The sequence below is a fragment of the Microtus ochrogaster genome, chromosome 19, assembly GCF_000317375.1.
Source record: "Microtus ochrogaster isolate Prairie Vole_2 chromosome 19, MicOch1.0, whole genome shotgun sequence".
Taxonomy (NCBI): domain Eukaryota; kingdom Metazoa; phylum Chordata; class Mammalia; order Rodentia; family Cricetidae; genus Microtus; species Microtus ochrogaster.
Window position 1 is genome coordinate 11,976,975 of NC_022021.1, and position 21,554 is coordinate 11,998,528.

A 21,554-nucleotide genomic window follows, 5' to 3' on the forward strand; every position below is an offset into this window, starting at 1 on the left:
TAAGTGGCTTTTTTTTTTTTTGCTTTTCACTAATTTCTGCTCACTACATTAATTGATGTCACTGCTACATATTTTAGTTTATAATTTTACATTATAATCGTATCACAGTTTAAAATAAAATGATCATTGTCTATTTAATGCAGTTTTTGAAAAGAGTTTGGGTTGGTTTAATGAGAATAGTCCCCACCTGTTCATATGTTTGCTACTTGGCCTCCAGATGACAGAACTGTTTAAGAAAGATGAGGAGGTGCAGCTTTGTTGGTAGAGCTGTGTATTGAGGAAGATTTGAGGTCACATAGACTTGGGCCATACCTCCTTCTTAACAGATGAAGATGAGAACTCTTATCTGAACCTGCCAATTTACCTTCATTCACTATTATAGATGCTAAGCCTCTGGAGCCATAACTCCAATTAAATACATTCTTTTACAAGTTTCCTTGTCGACAGTGATTTATTGTAGCAATAAGTAGGAAAGGAACTAATATAGAGTTCCATGCATAAAATTATAGTTATATTCAGAAACATAGTCTTTTTTTCCAAAATATGTCTACATATGGAAATCCACTATTTTCTCCTAGAATATTTAATATAACCGATAGGAAATGCTATGATTTTCACAGCAAGATTAGATACATTAAAGCTCTATTTTAAAAATTGTTTTTGAAAATAGATTCTTCTCTCATATATTACATCTCAACCACAATTTCCCCTCGCTCTTTCAACTCTCCTCAATTTCTCCTCTTCCCAAGATCCTAGCCTTCTCAGTTTTATCTACAGAAAAGAGCAGGCCACCATGGGACTAGAAGTAAAGTTTCTTCAACCTTGTTATTTGTGCTGTGTGTTTGGAATACTCTCAAGGTTTATGCCTTAGTTTTCCCTCAAGGTTGAAACTATACTCTCAGAGAAAATGCTTTTGTCAGTCATTCCCTTAGCATCCCAATAACTACTGCCTCATTTTGCTAATGGCCTAAATTATATTTAGGTCTATCATAACCTTAAACAGAATAACATTTCATATATGCTTTCTGAGTATCTTTCATTTTAGCAGCATGGTGTTTATATAGTATGTCACACTACACACACAAACAAAATCAGTTGTTTCTTCCTTTGTTTACAATTCTATAATGAAATTATAAGTTGGTAGATAGTTTTAGTGTTACATAATACTTAAGAACCTTATTTTTTTCCTTTTAAAGTCATTAGCAGCAACGAACATTTCTGTCAAACATTTTTATCTCTCATGGATGAATAATAAGTCTGCAAGCACTGTTCTTAGTTATATGTATGTGTTTATAGTTACAATGCAATCCACCCACTGTGATGGCTAACATTGGTGGGAAAGTATTTAAGAAGTGGAAACCTCAATTGAATAAATACTTACTTTCTTCTGACCAACTTTTTCCAGAACTTCCTTTATTAATAATAGATGTGGGTAGGCTAGGCTATTGCGGGCAGTGGAATGTTCAAGAATGCCACTTGCATAAGAAAACAAACTGAATAAAGCATGAAAAACAATCTAGTCAGCAGCTTTTTTCCATTGCCTTTTCTTCGTTTCCTGCCTATAAGTTGCTCCTTTTAGCTCTTGCTCTGGCTTCACTTGATGATGGAATATAGCTTGAACAATTACAATAAATCCTTTGCTCTTCATGATGCTTTAGCTTTTGTTTTTTCCTGAGCAACAGAAATGACAAACATGAAATACTGTGCTGAGAAACCTGATCCTGTTGCTTGGGGAGGATTCAGTAAGCTTTCAGAGATTTGACCCTAGGAAAGACCTTTGAGTACTCGGCACTTAATGAGCTTTTATAAACTCTTGGAAGATAGAAATGTCCAAAGATCAGCTACAGAAAAAATAGGCTTCGCTTGTAAAGATTCAAAAGGAAGCAAAAAATTCTATCAGGAAAATTTATGTGATTACTTTATTATAAAATGTGTAGTATGAGTGAGTGAGCCTGCTTTGGGTCCCAGCCCTCCTGCTAGCTTACACCCAAAATAATCACACAAAAACTGTATTCATTTAAACACTGCCTGGCACATTATCGCTAGCCTCTTATTGGCTCTTACATATTAGTATAACCCATCTCCATTAATGTGTATCGTGACGTGGGAGTGTCATATATCAATCTGTTGATTTCATTGGTTTAAGCAATAAAGAAACTGCTTGGTCTCATAGGTTAAAACATAGGTGGGAGGAGTAAACAGAACAGAAAGCTGGGAGGAAGAGGAAGTGAGCTCAGAGACCTGACAGCTCTCCTCTTGGGGGCAGACGCTTCAGAGAGACGCCATGCCCCGCTCCCGGGCAGACACACACAATGAAGCTCCGACCCAGGATGTACGTAGGCTAGAATCTTCCCGGTAAGACCGGTGCTCACAGATTATTAGAGATGGGTTGATCGGGATATCAGAATCAGCCAGTAAGGGCTAGAGCTAAGGGCCAAGCAGTGTTTAAATGAATACAATTTGTGTGTTGTTATTTCGGGGCATAAGCTAGCCAGGCGGCTGGGATGCTGGGAATGCAGCCCCGCCGCTCCTATTACAACAGTATCGCCACTTGACTGTGGCTTACTGGCATGAGTCTAACCAGCATCTGTCTCCAGCAAGAGAACCATGGTGTCTGCCACACTGCCCTTCTTCCCAGAGTTCTGTTCTGTCTTCCCTGCCTTCCTGAGTTCTGCCCTATCAAGTAGGCCAAGGCAGTTTCTTTAATATCCAATGAAAGCAACACAAATACAGAAGGACCTCCTACACCACAAAACTCTGATTTACTGGGAAAAATGATGTTGGTTAGCTGGAACTTAAATGAGTTGTGATTAATTAATAAAAGATCAGCATTATTGAGGTAAAATCTTCCAGGAAATAGTTCCTCAGGATCAGGCAGAAATGTTGTTCTCTAGAGTGGTCAAATGGGTAGCCAAACTTAGCAAAGTTTGTCACACATGGCTATAGGTTTTGGTTGTATTAGACCTAAACAACTGAAAAAAATCAAGAAAAACAATTTATATTTGTCATTCTGAGAATCAGGAAAAGTTCCTGGTGTCAGTGTAACCTCAGTGGTAATAGAGACTACAAGACTGATGGGGTCAAGAAAACGAGCCAAGGCTTTGCATCATGTGGTTGGGCCACAGTGCCTACAGAGAGGCCAGGAACCACTGGTAAAAGTCTTCGTTTCAACTGAGAAAATAGTTTATTGGAGATGCTAGGACAATAGGGTGACCACCAAGGACAGGGACCGATGTATAATGGAGCCAGTCTGATTCTTTAAGACCAGCTGTATGCATAAGTGTATAGTTGGCAGAGCAGAGGAAGTAGAGCTGCCTAAGCACCTTGGAAGCCAGGAGATCATGAGTAAATTACAGATGTTACAGACTAACCTACATGCTTTGGAATTACAAAGATGGACTTTGTCCAAGTGTGATTGTGTCTTCTCCTCCAGATCTTTCTTTTTGTTGTGAGAGTGTATTTTTCTTTATATCCACACTTAATAGAGTTTGGATATTGTAATGAGATTTTGGAGTTTTAAAACATCGTAAAATTTAAAGAACATGTGACTTTTAATATTATACTGTATTTTACATTATGATATCATGAAGACAAATAAGAGAGGAAAGTGCAAAGCTTAAAATCGATGGATTTGTGTGTCGTGTTGACAACAGGAGACTTGTGCTTGCTTGACTTGGTTATGAACTTGCCATACTTGGGGAATGGAAGCGTCAACTAAGGAACACTTCCATTTTATTAGCTTGTGAGCATTTTAATATTTTATGCAAGTCAAATTTACTATTTATTTTTTCTTATTTCACAAAATTTTTATGAATATATCCCTTCTATTTCTTTCAAAAGAGTTTACAGTCTTCAAATTCCTGTCTAAAGCATATTTCAAATTCAATTTCATGGTGTGAGATGGGAGTTAAAGTCTATTCTTTTCTACTGAAATATCCAGGTATGTATATGGGTGGAAAATGGTACTGTTTCCATTACTATTCAAATGACATTGCCCATTTCAATGAGGATCATAACACTGAACATACACTTACTTTGATGTCTTGATATTGTCTATCTTGTATTAGTTTCACACTCTGCTCCAGATAACTTGTAATAGGTCTTAAATTATTATACTTTAACCCTAAGCAGTAAAGATACTCATCACTTATCTAGTGGCCACAAACACATTAGAATCTTATCATAGGCCTCAAGTTTCTCATAATAGCCCTTTGATAGTCATTAAGAAGTTGGTCCTGAGATGAAATATATCACATCAGTTATGAATGCTCAGATACAGATGAGCAGATTGAGCAAGCAAATTCATTTCACCTTAAGTCACACAGAAGTTAGTCATGATGGATATAAAATAATGTCATCTCATCAGGAACCGTTAAAATAACTGAAATAGTAATCAAAGAAAAAATCGTATATTTTGTTTTTTTTTAAATTTTCATCTTGAGAGATTACCTCCAATATTTTAAAATTAATTTTCCTTCGATTACCATACTTTCACACACACACACACACACACACACACACACACACACACACACAAATCTTACTATGCCAAAAACTTGTTTAGTTGCTACTTCTGACACACTTATCTGATTACCCACTCCAAAGTCTGTTTTCTCTTCTTTATATGGAAGAATAACTGAATCACAAACATCTAAAGACAATACAAATAAACAATATATCTAAACTTAAAATGTATGAAAACTTCAATTATGTTCCTGTTTAACTTTTTACCTTTTCCTTATCCCCAGCAGTAAATTGATACTGTTTGTTTGTTTCTTTTTTTTTCTGGGTTTTCACTGTCTTCATAGTTTTGTGAAAAGCTTGGTGATGCCTCTCTAGAGGTATCTCCTCCATTGCTTCTAGAGCTGGCCTTCTTCTGGTTTCCTACTATCTTTCTCCTCGGTTGCCCTGCCCCCTATTTCACCCCTTTGTCATTTTACAAGTTGCTATAAAGGCCAGGTGAATTTAAACCCATAGTGGTCATCCTGCACTGCATGACTGGGTTTAAAATAATAGAAGAGATTTTTTTCTATTTAAGTGAAAAAAACCATTAAATTATGATATTGATTTAAGTAGGAAGCAGAACATTTCTTGAATGATCAACCACTATCATTTTTTTCTGCCTTGGTATGTGGTAATGTATTTACCAAAAAAGTTACATTTTAAACAACAGAACCTTTGACAAAAGTCTATAACCTTATTATGTAATTAGATATTCATTTTAAGTATTTAATGTGTTCAAATAGTAGAAATGGCACATAAATTTTAGCATTCCAACATGATACTTAACCTCCCCAAATCATTTACAATTTAGTGAATGTTTAATGAGTGCATAGATGATTCATAAGTTCTGATGATGAAAGCAAATAAGATTGTAATGAAACAAAGTTGCTTTCAAAGATTTCACACTCTAAAGGAGAAGGGGGCAACTTACAGACTTAATATTTAATTTTACATATTAAAGTTGCATAATTTACAATATAATATTTGCATGTGCTACAGCAGATGTGGAGGACAATAGAGGTAAATTAAGTTTGTGCATTGTAGAAAAAGAATAGTATATATAGTCTAGGTAGATAAAATGAACATGATTCTTTCAGGATAATATGATTATTTGATTTTATTTATTTTTTTGAGTATACTGTAAATCAAACTACTGCTATAGTGGATAACAGAGACTATGTTTGTTTGTGTGTGTGTGTGTATGTGTGTGTGTGTGTGTGTGTGTTTGTGTGTGTGTAAATATGCACAAAGAAATACCAAGAAGGGTTATAAAATATCTCATGATGTCTGATATCCTAGTATACCTTGGTTGAGTTCTAATTTACTTGTTTTTGTCAGGATTTACCCAGAGCAGATTGAAGATGTAATATGGCACCAAAAGATTTATACAAGCTCACACTTATACTCTTATTTATTGAAATTCTTAAAGCAGACGTGGTTAAAGTAGACCAATTTACATGTTCCTTTTTGTTTGAGAAGTAAAGAAAATCATTTGGAAGACACTGGAGTGGAGGCCTCCTAAGCTTTTTCTGTTTCAACCCAGCCCTGATTTTCTTACAGTGGCACTTGGGGGTCTCCCTTGCTGTATTCCCACCTCTCCTACAGGGAGAGGAGCCACTGCCCATAAAATCAATTTTCCATGAAGAGGAGGAATCTGCACAGTTTAAAGAATTATTTGTCATTATTATGGCATTGGATTCCATACCAGAGCCATTCAATCTATTCTCTGATAGCTTCTATGTTGTAAACCTTTTGCCCAACCTGGTTGAGGCCCATATTAAACTGGACTCTAACCCTCTTATGACTTTCCTGAGAGTCAGTCATATCAACTGTTTAAGAAATGACTTGTCAGGATTCAGGATTTAGTTTATGATTCATTGATTGGTGGGAAGGAGACATTGGGGTAGAAGTTTAATAATTTTGGTATGCTCAACAATATTGTCATTTATTCCTATTGTGTTTTGTATCAACTATAATTTCACATAAAATTACATGTACTTCTAATGTTTAGAATTCTTTCTCCTAAATTATCCATTTGGTAAACTTGTTGGGACTTCTGTGTAACACCTCATTCCAGGTTTCCATTTTTATGCAGCATGAAGGACTTCATTCATATATATTTCTTTCCTGTGTTCTGCCTTAAACTTGGAGAGAGTCGTGTAGCCTATGGATCAGCATATGAATGCATGTCCAACAGGTCTCTGCCAGGCAAAACATGTGGAGATGACTTCTTACTTGGTAAGAACCAGTGGATGTCATACAAGCACAGAGCACCACTGGGACTATACAGGCTGCATGTTCTCTTCTCTCTCATAATGTTGGTGATATTTTGGGTGGCTTTTATTTTACTTTGTCAGTTCCATATGGTACAGATATAGTACCCCAGATTTTTCTCCTAAATTTTCTCTACCAAATTATTTTTTATTGTTGTTTTTATTTTTATTTTTTTATGTCAAGACAAGGTTTCTCTATAGCATTGGTGCCTGTCCTGAAACTAGCTCTTGTCGATCAGGCTGGTCTAGAACTCACAGAGATTTGCCTGTCTCTGCCTCCCAAGTGCTCTAGATTAAAGGCGTGCACCACTACCACCTGGCTACAACATTCTTTGAAAGGGGATGCTTCTCAGGTTTCTTGTCTGGAAATACCAGTTGTCACCCCTGAGAAATTTTCTGATTCAATGTAGAAAGGATCCGAGGCAATAAAAGGTAATGAACACGTATAAGAATGGGGACATTAAATAATCTCCTAATTATGGGTAAAATCATTAGAAGAAACAAGAGTGCCTTATCAAAGTTTGTCTTAGAGAGGCTTAGGTATACAGGACCAGTTTGTAGGACAGGGAAACAGTTGAAAAAATATAAGTTAACTGTCTGCATGCAGTTTGTTGCAAATCACCCCTATTTCTTTAAATATGCTTTGGTAAGTTTTAAACAATATTATTGTTCTTAAAAACATGTCCATGTGTTTATCACCTTTTAGCTTTGTAAGAACAAGACGTGCCTGGCTCGATATTTGCCAAACTAACAAAATGTAGAACATTGTTTTTACTTTAAGCGCTGTTTTAATGTAAAAGCTGAGAAGCTTATTTGCTTTTTCTGGATGTTAATCTTGGAGGGTGGGTAAAACATGCTTGCTTTTGAAATATAAATAAAGATTGCTCAAGCTACTCATGACTGACTTCTTGTGTGAAACTCATCTTGTGGCCAGACACATTTCTTCATGCAGACAACCCTTCCCCATCTGAGAACCTGAATCTGGTTGTGGCGGAACATAGCACCGCATTTCCTTTCGCTTCCATCCTTGTTTCCTTCCATAAAATATTTTCCAACATCTGTAAAATTGAGCGACTTCACAGATTTATAGAATGCCAAGACCAATTAATTTGGTGAATTTTCAAAGAAAAATTTAAGGTATAATAAGGTTTAAAATATATAGAAAGAGATATTATTTCAGTTTAGGGAAATGACAATAGAAGGTCTCTACCATCTCTTCATCTGTGTGTAGTTGGCCAGTTCTACAGTATATGCATAATTATTATCCTATTGAATTTTTAGTTCAATTAAACAGCTACTGTTTACCCCAAGGGTGTCACTGTTACACCAATGTGGCTATCTTGTTGGTCCAGTAATTGTTGTGGTTCATATGCATTATAACTATGTATGACTACTAATTGTTCCTCTCCCTTGGCAGCTCCTATACCACCTTCCAATACTATGAGAGCCAGTCCTCAGGGAGGAGTCCATATCAGTTTTAGCTTGATTCCTTTAAGGCTTGGATCTGAAGTGTGTGGAGTATTTTACTATAGAGTCATACTGTAACATTCAGGAAAGCATCCAGAATACAGACAATAATCTATCATGTTTTAGTTAGATAGTTTATGACTTTGCTGTTGGGATGGGGAGGTATTTTTGCAACAGATACAGACTATTAAAGAGTTCCACATTTGTCCAAAGGAGAGAGTTTGGGTGCCATACAACAACTGATACACCTCAAATGTAACCTTTACTCCCAAAGCCCACAGAAAATCACAGAAGTGGGGATGGGAAGATTGTATGAATTCTCAGACACCTGCTGTGAGATATGTGTTGTATATATGACAAGAAAGCATCAATCATGAACTCTCAGAAATATGGTAGTGTTAATAAGGTTAGTATAACGGCAAAACTACTTGATGTGTCAATGAGGACAGAGGGCATTCCATGTTGTCCTGCACATAAATGAAGATCGAAACATGGTTAATGCTTTCAAAGACAAGAAAAATTAGTCTTTTCAAAGGACACACTAACACATAGAGTATACAATCTCCATTGGTCAGTCACAGACAAATGTACATATGACCAAAGCTAAATTATTCAGTAGTCTATATATACATGTGTAAATACATATATATTACAAAAATAATTAGAGAGGAGAATTTGGGGAATGGGGATATGGGAAGAAGTAGAGGCAGAAAACCAAGCAGAGTTGATGTAGATATTGTGCTCATATGCAAAGCTTTAAAATATAAAATTATTAAAATCAATACAGGAATTCTAGGGCTGATAGTGAAATATAATTAGTATATTGTTTGGGATTTAAGGAGCACATCTCTTTATTTGCAGCTCAAGTACCTTAAAAGTTACAAAAAAGAAAACATATAGTAATGTCATTTCTAATTTTAAAGGAAATAAGTGGTCAAATAAGAAACTGCCTATATGTACATCCTGCTTAAATGGTGTCATAACTCTGTGTGTGAACAAAATGGTCTCCAAATACAAAAAAAAAAAATCTTTACAAAATTCTATTCCTAAAAGAACACGTGTCATTTCATGCCTAGTAATATTTCCAATGTAAACTCTGTAATGTAAAACAGTTAAGTCCAGTGAATTGTCAAAAGACTTCAATCTTCAGTCTCACATGGGCCTCAAGAAATATGCTAAATGGAAATGACTCCTAGGAATTTTCTGTGAAATTTGGATGGATTCTATATCACTTTTCAGGAACGCAGGCTTTATTTAGTTTTGTAAGTATATTTGGCTTGTGGAAAACCATAAACCTCAAGAGAACAGATGCCAAACCATGCTTTGAATAAAAGACACAATGTGCTGATTTATTCTGAGGAGCAGGGAGCCAGAACTTTACAATTTCACTTTAGATTGTAGTCTGAAATGAAAAAAGCTCTTTAAGAATTGAAATAAATAGAGGTGATGGAATTTTTTAGGAAGAAAATCACCCAAAGAAAATTGGAACAATACCTACAAATTTTGTGCTATGCATATGTATATATATGTATATATAGAACACATGTGATAGAACTATAATAGAATGAATATATATATATATATATATATATATATATATATGTTTTTTAAAAGTTTATATATATATATATATATAAACTTTTAAAAAACATTACTGGCATATGGATGCGTTTGTAAATCAAGGTATTCTACATAGACATATTTCACATAAAGCATAAATAACTGGAGCTTATATTTAAATGGTACATTTGAACATGCATAATACAATCTACTTTCTAGAAATCTGAGAATATGCAAATGAATGTAACATTTAAAACTGACTTTATTCCATGTTCTGAAGGGAAAATTCCATACTAACTTACATAATTGATATAAATTTTAGTAATGCTACTCAAATACAAAGAGTATGTAAGATATAACTCCAATATTTATAAAAGCATAAAGAAATTATTTCAATAAACAAAAAATAATTGTTTTCTTTACTAGTTAGAGGCATATGAGAAGGTCTTCACAAGGTCTTTCAAAAAGAAAGTTTGAAATAGAAAATTTTAAAATTAAAAACAATTACATATTTATTTTATTAACCTGAAGTATCATGAATAATGTATTTAGGCATCTGAATTCTACAATTGATAGAAATTCAAAGTTCCTGAAAATGTAAGTTAAGTAACCATTTTTAAATATTGCACCATTACATATATACTGATAATGTTCAAAGAATAAAACACATAAAATGATCTTCATATTCTTTCTAGATATTTGTTTAATGAAATATTACTGACAGAAATAAAAGGAAACTAAATCCAATCTTGATTGCATTTAGTATTACTGGATCCAGAGATCAGGTTGGGACTGGTGAAGAAGAAGACACTTATGCACAGAATGTGCACAAAAGGAAAGAAGAAGAAAATGCACCTAGATATATGGAGGCCCGAAAATAGGAGCCTATTGTTGTTGACCAAAGGTCAGAGTGTTGGATCTCTAGATCCTTCAAGGTTATTGTGCTTCTTCTTCAAACAAAGATCCCACCTAGATTCAGACCCTAGAGTTCTGCTCCAGGCATAGAGAAGTAGATATTTTCCTATCTCAAACAAAAGTGTAAGGATCCTACTAAGTTCCAGTTTCTTCAAGGACTTAACTTTGGGTTCCCAGAGAGTGGTTGCCTATAGAATGTTTTGGTCTAGGGTGTGAGTGTGACTTGTTTTGTTCTAGCAACAGAATGTAGACTGTGACCTTCAATTGTTATGTTCATTTTGTTGTGTCATGGTAATGTAGTTTACCTCTTTTTGGGGTAAGGAGTATTTTAGGAAGTTGGAAATTAAATGTGTACAAATTTCAGTACTCACTGGAATTTCCTTTTAATACTATTCTATGTTTCTTTGTTTTATTATTTTCATTCTTTTCTTCATATTCTTTACTATATTTCTAAATCCCCATTCCTCTACCCTGGCAAGAAATATTTTTGACAAGGCTGGTCCCTGACACAGAAATGTAGCAGGCAATTCACCACATTCCTTTAAGGGCTGGACTACTGAAGTTCAGTATTTGGCTCTGTGGTCCCTAGTCAGGTTCACCCTCTGAAGACAAATTGGGAATCCTTTGAGTTTGCACGATGGTGGAAAACTTTAAAATTCTTATCCAAATAAAACGGAGTCTTTTATTAATTAAGATACCACAAAACTCCTGTCATGGGTTTGACAGACATGGACTAGAATATTATGCTTGCCTTCCCTAAGCTTAAAATGAACTTTTGGGTGATTTCAGGAAAGTGCTTATTTTCCAGAAAAAAATAAAAACCCTTTCACAGAAAAATCTTTATCTCATATATAAGGTATATAATATAATAATAAATAACACAGAGAAATAAACAGCAAAACTTTTTCCTTAGTGCCAGTAAAAAAATTTGCAAAACATTAGGAAGCAATTATAGCCAAAAAAGTACTCAGACTTGACATATTCTATGAGAAGTAATATCAGGTTTTAAAATTTCACTGGGTCTGTTGGGGTGAGGGTAAGGGGAGATGGGGAGAAAAAAGTGAGAGGGGGGATGGGGAGAGCTTGGAGGAATGGGACTGTTAGGATGGAGGAAGGATGGATATAGGAGCAGGGAAGTATATATCTTAATTAAGGGAGCCATGTTAGGGTTGGCAAGAGACTTGACTCTAGAGATGTCCCCAGGTGTCCATGGAGATGTCCTCAGCTAGATCCTTGGGCAGCTGAGGAGACGGAGCCTGAAATGGCCTGATCCTATAGCCATGCTGATGAATATCTTGCATATCACCATAGATAGAACCTTCTTCTGGCAATGAATGGAGATAGAGACAGAGACCCACATTGGAGCACTGGATTGAGCTCCCAAGGTCAAAATGAGAAGCAGAAGGAGGGAGAAGATGAGCAAGGAAGTCAGGACCACGAGGGGTGCACCCACCCACTGAGACGGTGGAGTTGATTTAATGGGAGCTCACCAAAGCAAACTGGACTGGGACTGATGGAGCATGTCATCTAACCGGACTCTCTGAACGTGTCAGACAAGGAGGGCTGACTGAGAAGCCAAGGACAATGGCACTGGGTTTTGATCCTACAACATGTACTGGCTTTTTGGGAGCCTAGTCTGTTTGGATGCTCACCTTCCTAGACCTGGATGGAGAGGGGAGGACCACAGGGAAGGGAACCCTGACTGCTCTTTGGACTGGAGAGGGAGGGGGAGGGGAGCAATGGGAGGAGGGGAGGTGGAAATTTTTAAGTAAAAATAATTAAAAAAAAAATAAAATAAAATTTCACTGGGTCTATCAACCATACTTGAGGCAGGCCACATGCTCCAAAGTCAGATAACCCAAGTTGAACTCCATGGGCTTTTTTTTCATACTTTTAAAAGAGAAAGAAAATTAATTGTATGTGTAAGGAGGAGGGGGTGATTAGGGAGGATTTGGGGAGAAAGATGGAAGTATATTGCATGAAATTCTCAAACAATGAAAAAAATCATTATTAAAAGACAAAGGTCAAACTGGTCCCCTAGATACGATGACAAAAGCAGTGGTTGAGGTGATGTCCAGAAGGAAGTTTTTGAATGTCTTTGCAGGGTGTGTATCCTGCGGCAGAGAGAAGGCAAGGACATGCAATTTGCACTGGGAATCCCTGTGATAACACGTAATACTCAAACATACACCGAGAAGCATAAAACATGTTTCAAATATCTGAACCTTAGAACTATCAGTTTATAAATTTAGACTTTTTAAAGCTATTAAGTAAGGATATTAGATAAGGCTAGGGTTGCAATTGGTAGTTTTCAAAACACTTAGTATATTATATAAGTCATGTAATGTAGATTTTCATGGAAAATATTCTCTAGAGCAACTATACTGTCTGATTATATGGGACAAATACATTAACACCTAGCTATATGTGGTCTGAAGCATCTGAAATGCTATTACAAAAACTCATGTGTTTACAGTAGACTTCAAAATCTTAGTACAAGAGGAAGTAAAATAAATCTAATTAATATTCACAGTGTTACTGGTTGAAATATTCATGAAGTTAAGAAAAATAACAAATTTTACTTAAGGAAGAATTTATTATTTAAAATGTTTTAGGGTAAGACATATATAAGGTTAAAAAGATATTCCAGGAAACAGGCTCAGAAATTAGAAGGTCAAAAGCTAACTGCCTATCTGAAGAATAATGAACGCTGGGGTGGGGAAGGCATACACCTAATGACGAGGAAAAACTGGGAACAAATTAAATCACATCATCATTTTGTGTGAAGTAGCATGAATTCCAGGAACAGTAAGAATCTACATTCAATGGTAAACATAAATAATTTGCAGTGTTAAATTAGAAGGTGTTTCCATTGTTGTGAATGATATTTTACGTTGTTAATGACATTGTCCCATTAACACTTATAGATTACAAAGATAATGTCTTCCATTAGTGCAGACAAGGAGTCAACTGTTTATGGAATTGATTTCTTTTGGAGCTTCGTGTTTAATCTACTTATTAGGAGTGCAAAAACAACTACCTCCCCATTTTTTAAATGGAAAGATCACATTCATTAAATTTTATTTATTTCTTAAAATATAATTTAAATTTTATTCTAAAATGTTTATTTTAAAAATTGTACTTTTGGAATTTGTAAAATACAAAATTAATTTGAAACTCAAAAGGCATCTGTGTGTATTCAGTGAAATCTATGTTTCCTTTTCAGTATCTATCCAGCTTACTGCTTTCTCAATTGTCAATATTTTAAAAGTACTAGTTTTCTGATAATTTCTATGAGGTTATTTATTATAGGTACAAATGATTCTCATTCATTTATTATACAACTTTTAAAATATTAACCTAGAAAATTAGAACATTTTTAATATTTTTATTTCAGGTATTTAGAAGATTTGCCTGTATGTAAGTCTGTGTATGAAGTATATGACTGGTGTCTGGGAGGCCCATTACGGGCATCAGATCCTCTGGAGATGAAATTACAAGTGGTTTTGAGTAATGATGTGGGAGCTGGGAATTGAACCCAGGTCTTCTGGAAGAACAGTCAGTGTGTAAATATGTATAAATTTGAGGTTTGCTTTACCAATTTTAATGAAGTTTAATATATCACAACCCACACAACAAATCCAGTGGACCTTTTGTTTTACAATAACAGAATCCCTGCATGCTTTATGAATGTCATCATACCACAGTAGCAAAGAGGATATGTTACTACAAACAACTTATGCTATAAAGGAACTAAATTTTTGACTCTTATGTGGATTACAAAGATTAAAAACTTGTTAATCATTGATCTAGATAGTATTTTAATCTCTATATTTATAGTTAGGCACTGAGCACTTTAAAATCTGTAAAATAGTTCAATAAGGAAATAAGTCATGTGAATTGTTAAGGCATCTTCTTAAGTATAGTATTAGAGAATGTTCTAATACACCAAATAATAGTGTCCACATTGTATCTACTAACACACTCAGGGAATAATGAACAAACAGTATACTCACCCTTATCTCTTCTTCCCAAATTTCCTTATTTTACTTCGTGATCACTTTTTAGAGGATATATTGCTATGCTTTTGTGTAAATTTATACACAATTACTCAAGTTAGGAATAGTTATCATTTTTTAATTTCTTTATTGAATCTTTGAGGGATTCACACCATGCACCCCAATTCTATTGGCCTTCTGACCTGCCATATTCCTCCCTCATCTCTGTTGCATCTCTGCCACAAAAGAAAACAAAAGAAAGTACTCAAGCAAACAAGCAAGAGCAACAACAACAAAAAAAAACCCAACAAACCATAGTGGATCAAAAATTACACCTGAAACAGCAAAAATCTCTGTTTCTCCCTCTCCCTGACTCTCCATCACCTCTTCATTCATTCTGATGCATTGGAGGCTTCAGTGTGTCAGACAGTAATACCCGTTTGTCCCATCAGATTGATTGGTGAATGTTCATTGCAATGAGTCATTTATCTGGTTCAAGGCCTATGGTTTTTCGTACACCATCTTCACTGGATCTTAACTGAGGCTCTTCAGGGGAATCCCAGTTGTGGGCCTGGGTGTTAGCCACTCAGGTCAGATCAACCCACTGCGGCCACCCACCTAGGGAGCAGTGGCATAGTCAGCTCCCCTACATGCATGCTCTCAAGGTAGGTTCATCATTGCCTATGGTGAGGAATGGGGCCATCTCTTCTGCAGGGGCCAGTTCTCTTGCTGTAGTGGGCAGCAAGAGATAACCAACTTTTCCAGAGCAGTGAAGGGCAGGACTGGCTCAATATGGTCCTCTGATTTCATCTCGCATGATTCCTAAGGCCGCCTGAGGTGCCACTGGCCACAGACTCTTAGCATTTGACTAAAAATACAAAATAAACATATGTCAGTATGACAGTCTGTATTGTCTACTTTCATAGCTGTGATACAGCTCTGCTTTCATTCATACATGCTTTTGCAATCATGTCTCATCTGTCACAGTGATCCTAGAAACTAAAAGCTTGTGCTTATTTCTAAGAACATTTTCTTTCTGTGGAGATTCTTTCCAGAAAAAAAAAAAGCAAAATAATTTCATTTCAAATATTGAATATATAACTTCAAAAATACAAATGTTTTCTTTTCCTCTTTCCTCAATTCTGTTAATGCAATATCTCTTGCCTTGACTGTTTTTTTTTTCTGAACCATCAAAATCCTGGGTTAAATTCCACTCATGATGATGCATTCAGCATGCTATTATCAAGGTTAATATTTTGCTTCTACTTACAAAGAATATTTTTCTGAAATTTCCTTCTGTTGTGTACTCTTGACACACTCTCTATCCTCCACACAAAGTCTCTGCCCTATTTTGCCCAGTTCCCTCTTGACCCACAGAAGTGCCACTCATTTATCTTGAGATCCACACCCATGTTCCCCTTTTATTTTTCATGTTTTGCAATTATTCAACTTAAGCATTTTCTTTTTTTTTATTGAGAAAAGGAAAAAAAAAACAAGTTTCCACCTCCTCCCAGCCTCCCATTTCCCTCCCCCTCCTCCCACCCTTCTCCCCCCCCCACTCCTCTCCCCCTCCCTCTCCAGTCCAATGGGCAGTCAGGGTTCCCTGCCCTGTGGTAAGTCCTAGGTCCTCCCCCCTCCGTCTATATTTAGGAAGGTGAACATCCAAACTGGCTAGGCTCCCGCAAAGCCAGCACATTACGTAGGATCAAAACCGAGTGCCATTGTCCTTAGCTTCTCATCAGTCCTCATTGTTCGCCATGTTCAGAGAGTCCGGTTTTATCCCATGCATTTTCCGTCACAGTCCAGCTGGCCTTGGTGAGCTCCCAATAGATCAGCTCCAGAGCTTTGAACCTAGAGTGGCTCCCAGGAGCCAAGCCGAGGTCCCCAGTTAGTTCCTTGGACAGCTGAGGATAAAGAACCTGAAATGACCCTATCCTATAGCAATACTGACGAATATCTTGCATATCATCATAGAACCTTCATCTGGTGATGGATGGCGTTAGAGACATAGACCCACACTGGAGCACTGGACTGAGCTCTCAAGGTCCCAATGAGGAGCAGAAGGAGGGAGAACATGAGCAACGAAGTCGGGACCACGAGGGGTGCACCCACCCAACTTAAGCATTTTCATTTGAATCTTTGTAACTAAGGATCACAGATGTGTGTGTGGGGGGGATATATGACATTAGTTTTTTAGGGTTTATGTTAATGAATTAAGTATAATATTCGCTATTTCTATCTATAGCTGGAAAGTTCATTGACTCATTTTTGCTTATAGATGATTAGTATTCCATTGTGTTTATTTACCACATTTCCTTATTCTTCCATTATTTAAAAGATATGTAGGTTGTTTCCATTTTCTAGCGATTGTGAAGGTGAATAGAGCAGCAATGTACATGACTGAACTAGTAACTGTGGGGCTGAATGTCCAGCTCCTTTGTCATATATTATGCAGTGGCATATCTAGAACAAGTAGTGGATTCACTTATAGCTCTTTGAGTATTTGTCCGTAATGGTTTCAAGAATGGCTACACCATCTTGTGATCTCATTGCAACTGGTGAATGAGAGTTGCCCTTTTCCAGAAACTAATTCCAGCAATTATTGGCAGTTATTTTCTTGATCTTAGGTCTTCTGATTGGTGTGCAATGAAATTTCAAAGTTGTTTTATCTTGCATTTCTTGCATTTCTGCAGTTGCTAAAGGGTGATAAAGGGTGATGCACACTTCTTGAAATGTTTCTTAACCATTTTTGTTTCTTCTTTTGATAACTCTTTTTTTGGAACCAAGATTAGTTTTAAATGTTCTTTCTTATCATATATATGTGCATAAATATACATATATATTCATACATATATTGGATATTAATATTCTGTAAATAAATAATTTTCTGGCTCTTACATACTCTGTAACCTCCTCTCTCGCTTTCTTCTTTACTCAACTGGCTGTTTCTTTAACAGTGAGGAAGCTTTTCAGTTCCTGAGCTCCATCTATATCTATGTTCCAAAATTAACTTCAGTCTGAATACTTGTTTGGCATCTTTGCCTTATTATGGTGATTAAGAAATGCCCACTTGTCTATCTGCTTCAGATAATAACAGTAAAGAGCACAAGGTTTTATCTTGAGATTAGTTCTACACTATTGTCCAATTTGGATCAAAGGAAATATGAATACTCTATACTAACCTTTCCTTCTCACATCAGTGAAAAAACAATCAATTAGTTTTATATGTAAGAACAGAAATAAGACTATACTTATAAAATAAAAAGTTATAATTGCTTTAATGAATATAATTTTAAAATTGGTTGTAGCCAATTTTAAATTTTAGAATGTTTTTTTTTATAAACATCCAGTTTTGAATGCCTAGGTTAGTAAAATGTTACATTCTGCTATCCAACAATACAAATATAGTCTGTCATAAGTGAGACAAATCATTAGTTAAGTATATTTTATTAACATAAAAATAAAGACAAAGAAAATAAGAATTAATAGTCCTCATTTGTTAGTTTAGAATTTTTGTAAGAATCAGATATCCTGTACATCTTACTTTAAAAAAATAATTCCTTGCATCTGACTTTATGTTTTCAATTTTATCTAATAATTAGTGAAAAAGTCACCTAAGATTGACTTTTCTACTTTAACTTCTATTATTCTTTCACTTTTGTTTAAGTTTTATTCTGTTTTCCTTGAAATTAATTTTACTATCATTCTACTTAGGAATTTTAAAATAAAACATATTATATAGCATACAATGTTATCATTCAGAAAACTATAGCTGAACATGGGAATCATTTGAAAATACTGATAAAAACTTGGTAGTTTGAGATATTTCATCATTTATTGAGTCTAGCATTATAACATTTTAACAATTGCTCCAATGACTCAATAAAATATAAATGGTTCTTAAGCAAAAATACAATTCAATTTAAGCAAATTTTCAATCTAAATTTGATACAAAACATAATCAGTTTTTCAATTATAATACATTATTGTGTTAAAATTATGATTAAAATCAATTTTAATAAAACAAGATTTTTAAAATATTTATCCATTTTTGTAAGCTTTAAGTGGGCAAGAGCTTGATAATATGTTATACTAAAAATCTGATGAAACTATAATGCCATTGCATCCTATGTCATTTAGATGTTAGGAAAATACTGATTCCAAGTTATTCTCAGTCCTTGATATTTCAGTGAGATACTGAATGACCCTAATAACTAATTTCCATTAGTATGTATGCTACTCTCTAAAATCAAAGAACCATTTCATGGTAAGTTCATTTCCTACTGCAACCTATTTTATGACTAAGAAACCAAGCCACAGCAACTGCCCCAGCACTGAAGCTTTCTTGTCCTCTATTCAGGGGCTCGTTATAGATGCCTTTTTCCCATGTGATTGTTATAATCACTTCTGAGACATTTCTTGATATAAGAAACCAATATGTGTTAATGTAAGTTTCTCTTTTCTCTAAATATTACTGATATTAATTTAGCAAGTTAGTCCTTCAAACCTCTTACACTTACGGTCTTTTTTTTTAATGTCATAAAGAAACTGATGTCTCTGATGTTGGTAGTCTATCTACTGCTCAAAAATCTGAAGTACAAGTCAGGAGATATTGCAGCAGCAGCACCAAAATAATTCTTACCTCTGAGTAGACATTATTTTATAATACACAGGTGTGTGTTCTGTTGTTAATGCTGTCCATGCATTTTGAGAGACATATGTAAGGATTTAGAGAATTGACTATTCAATTAGGTTTGATTTTTTGAGATTTCTATGTGGATAACTCTCCAGGAAAGACAACTTCTTCTCTTGCTAGCCTTACTAACTTACACCAAAATCAGAAAAACTGTTATGTCTGTCTTCTGTGCAAACCTCTGACTTATTGCTTTTACTAGATCTTTAGATGGGTTCATTATACATATCAAGGTCTTAGTCTGAGCTGCCAACAGGCTGGAAAGGTAGTTTTATGGTTTAGAAGGTGTTGATATAAGAAAGTTTCCTATTAAATAATAGCCATTTGTCAAAATGTAGTTTGATATTCTATGTTAAAGCTCAAGCTATTTTTCAGAATGGATAAAGTGATTATTTATTTTAATTTTATTGAGTTGATTTTTTTCTGGAAAAGATATAAAAGACAAGAAATCAGTCTAAATGTGTTAATCATTATAAACTACAAGGTGACTCTAAATAGGTATGTTATACAGAAGTACTAAGATTCAGCAAAAAGCTACCATTTTATAAAATTAATATATGCCAATAAAAAGACAATATATGATCCAAGGTTTTCTAAAGAATATAGATAGCAAAAATATTTTTTAAAATAAATTACAAATATTTAATAATTTCTTTTAGATGTTAGATATATTTTGAGCTACTGGGCTTTATTGAAAACTATCACTGAAAACTATAGTTTGTAGAGTCTGGCAGCCAGCATAATACAACCTAGTTTCAAATCTCAGAAAGTAAATGCCTTGAATATAAAATGAGGGCTACAGTGTGTAATTAGAATCACCCACATCACTCCTGGATGGCTGTGCTTTTCTCCTGCTGTGGAGGTCACATTAGAATATAAACCAAGTGCTTCCCAATTGTTACTGACCAGATAACTTGGTCCAGCACTTCCCACGAATCTCAAAGAGCCTACTAAATAGGAGCCTCATCCATTATGCTGTGCTCCACTTTGGAAAGGTTGAAGAATTAAATCTTAGGGAACCACTGTTGCTCACCCTATTTGAGACTTTGGTCCTGGCTTGGAGTGGCTGATTTAAGTCAGCCTCCTGACAGAAAAATGGCATTTGTTTAATTTAAATGACACTCTCTGTGCTGTCTTTCATCCTAAAGCACTATGAGGTTAATTGAGCATATATGAAAAATTAGTGAGGCTAAAATATTCTCTGCTCTAAATCAAAATTTAGAGCTCTAGCATCCTCTACTTAGTTTCCTAACATTTCTTTCTGAGACTTAATCATGTAGATATAAGGAGAAATTTCTAATAATAATAACACAATTTAAAGATTTTATTATTAAGCATTTCAGCATAGTCATATTTAATAGAATTCAAATTCTAACCATGGGAATATAGCTTTCCTATCTAACCTATTTATGCCATTATGTGGAGAGGGAAATATGAGAGTAGGTCTTATCAGCAACTTTTAATTTGCAGGTTTGCTTATGACCTTCAAAACCATTCCACACAAAATGTAATCTTAGATTTTATGAATATACTGTGTCTTTCATTTCTGCATAGATAGCAATGCACGCTAGACTTTGTATCTTATAGCATAGTAATTAAGGCCACATCCTTTGTACTTCCATATAGTATGTAATTACAGAAGTGATTGGAGAATTTCCATCGAGGATTAGCTTAATTTATCAAGCAATGACTATTGCTCTACTCCCTACTACAGCTTTGGCAAAGCACAACTGGAATGACTTACTACAGCAAAGTGAACTGCCTGTGATGAAGACCAGTTCTGATGGTGAGACTGCCACGGTAGTCCAGAGACCTGAGGGAGGGGACACAAAATCCTGTTCTCTTTCCCTACTAAAATCCAGTTTACATAGGAAATTAACACATTCCTTTCATACAAATTGGGTGTTATTCAGGTATCCCTCTTCATCAGACATTGAATAAAACTTTTTCCATAGATTCATCTTTGATGCTTAGTCACAGAAATTGGAACTCTTTGATATGATAGAAGGATTTGGAGCTGTGGCCTTGCTGGAGGAATTGTGTCACTGGGGGTGGGCTTTGAGGCTTCAAAAGTCTCTATCAAACCCAATCTCATGGTGATAGATATGGGTCTATTTTCATTCTTCTACAGGTTGACATCCAGTT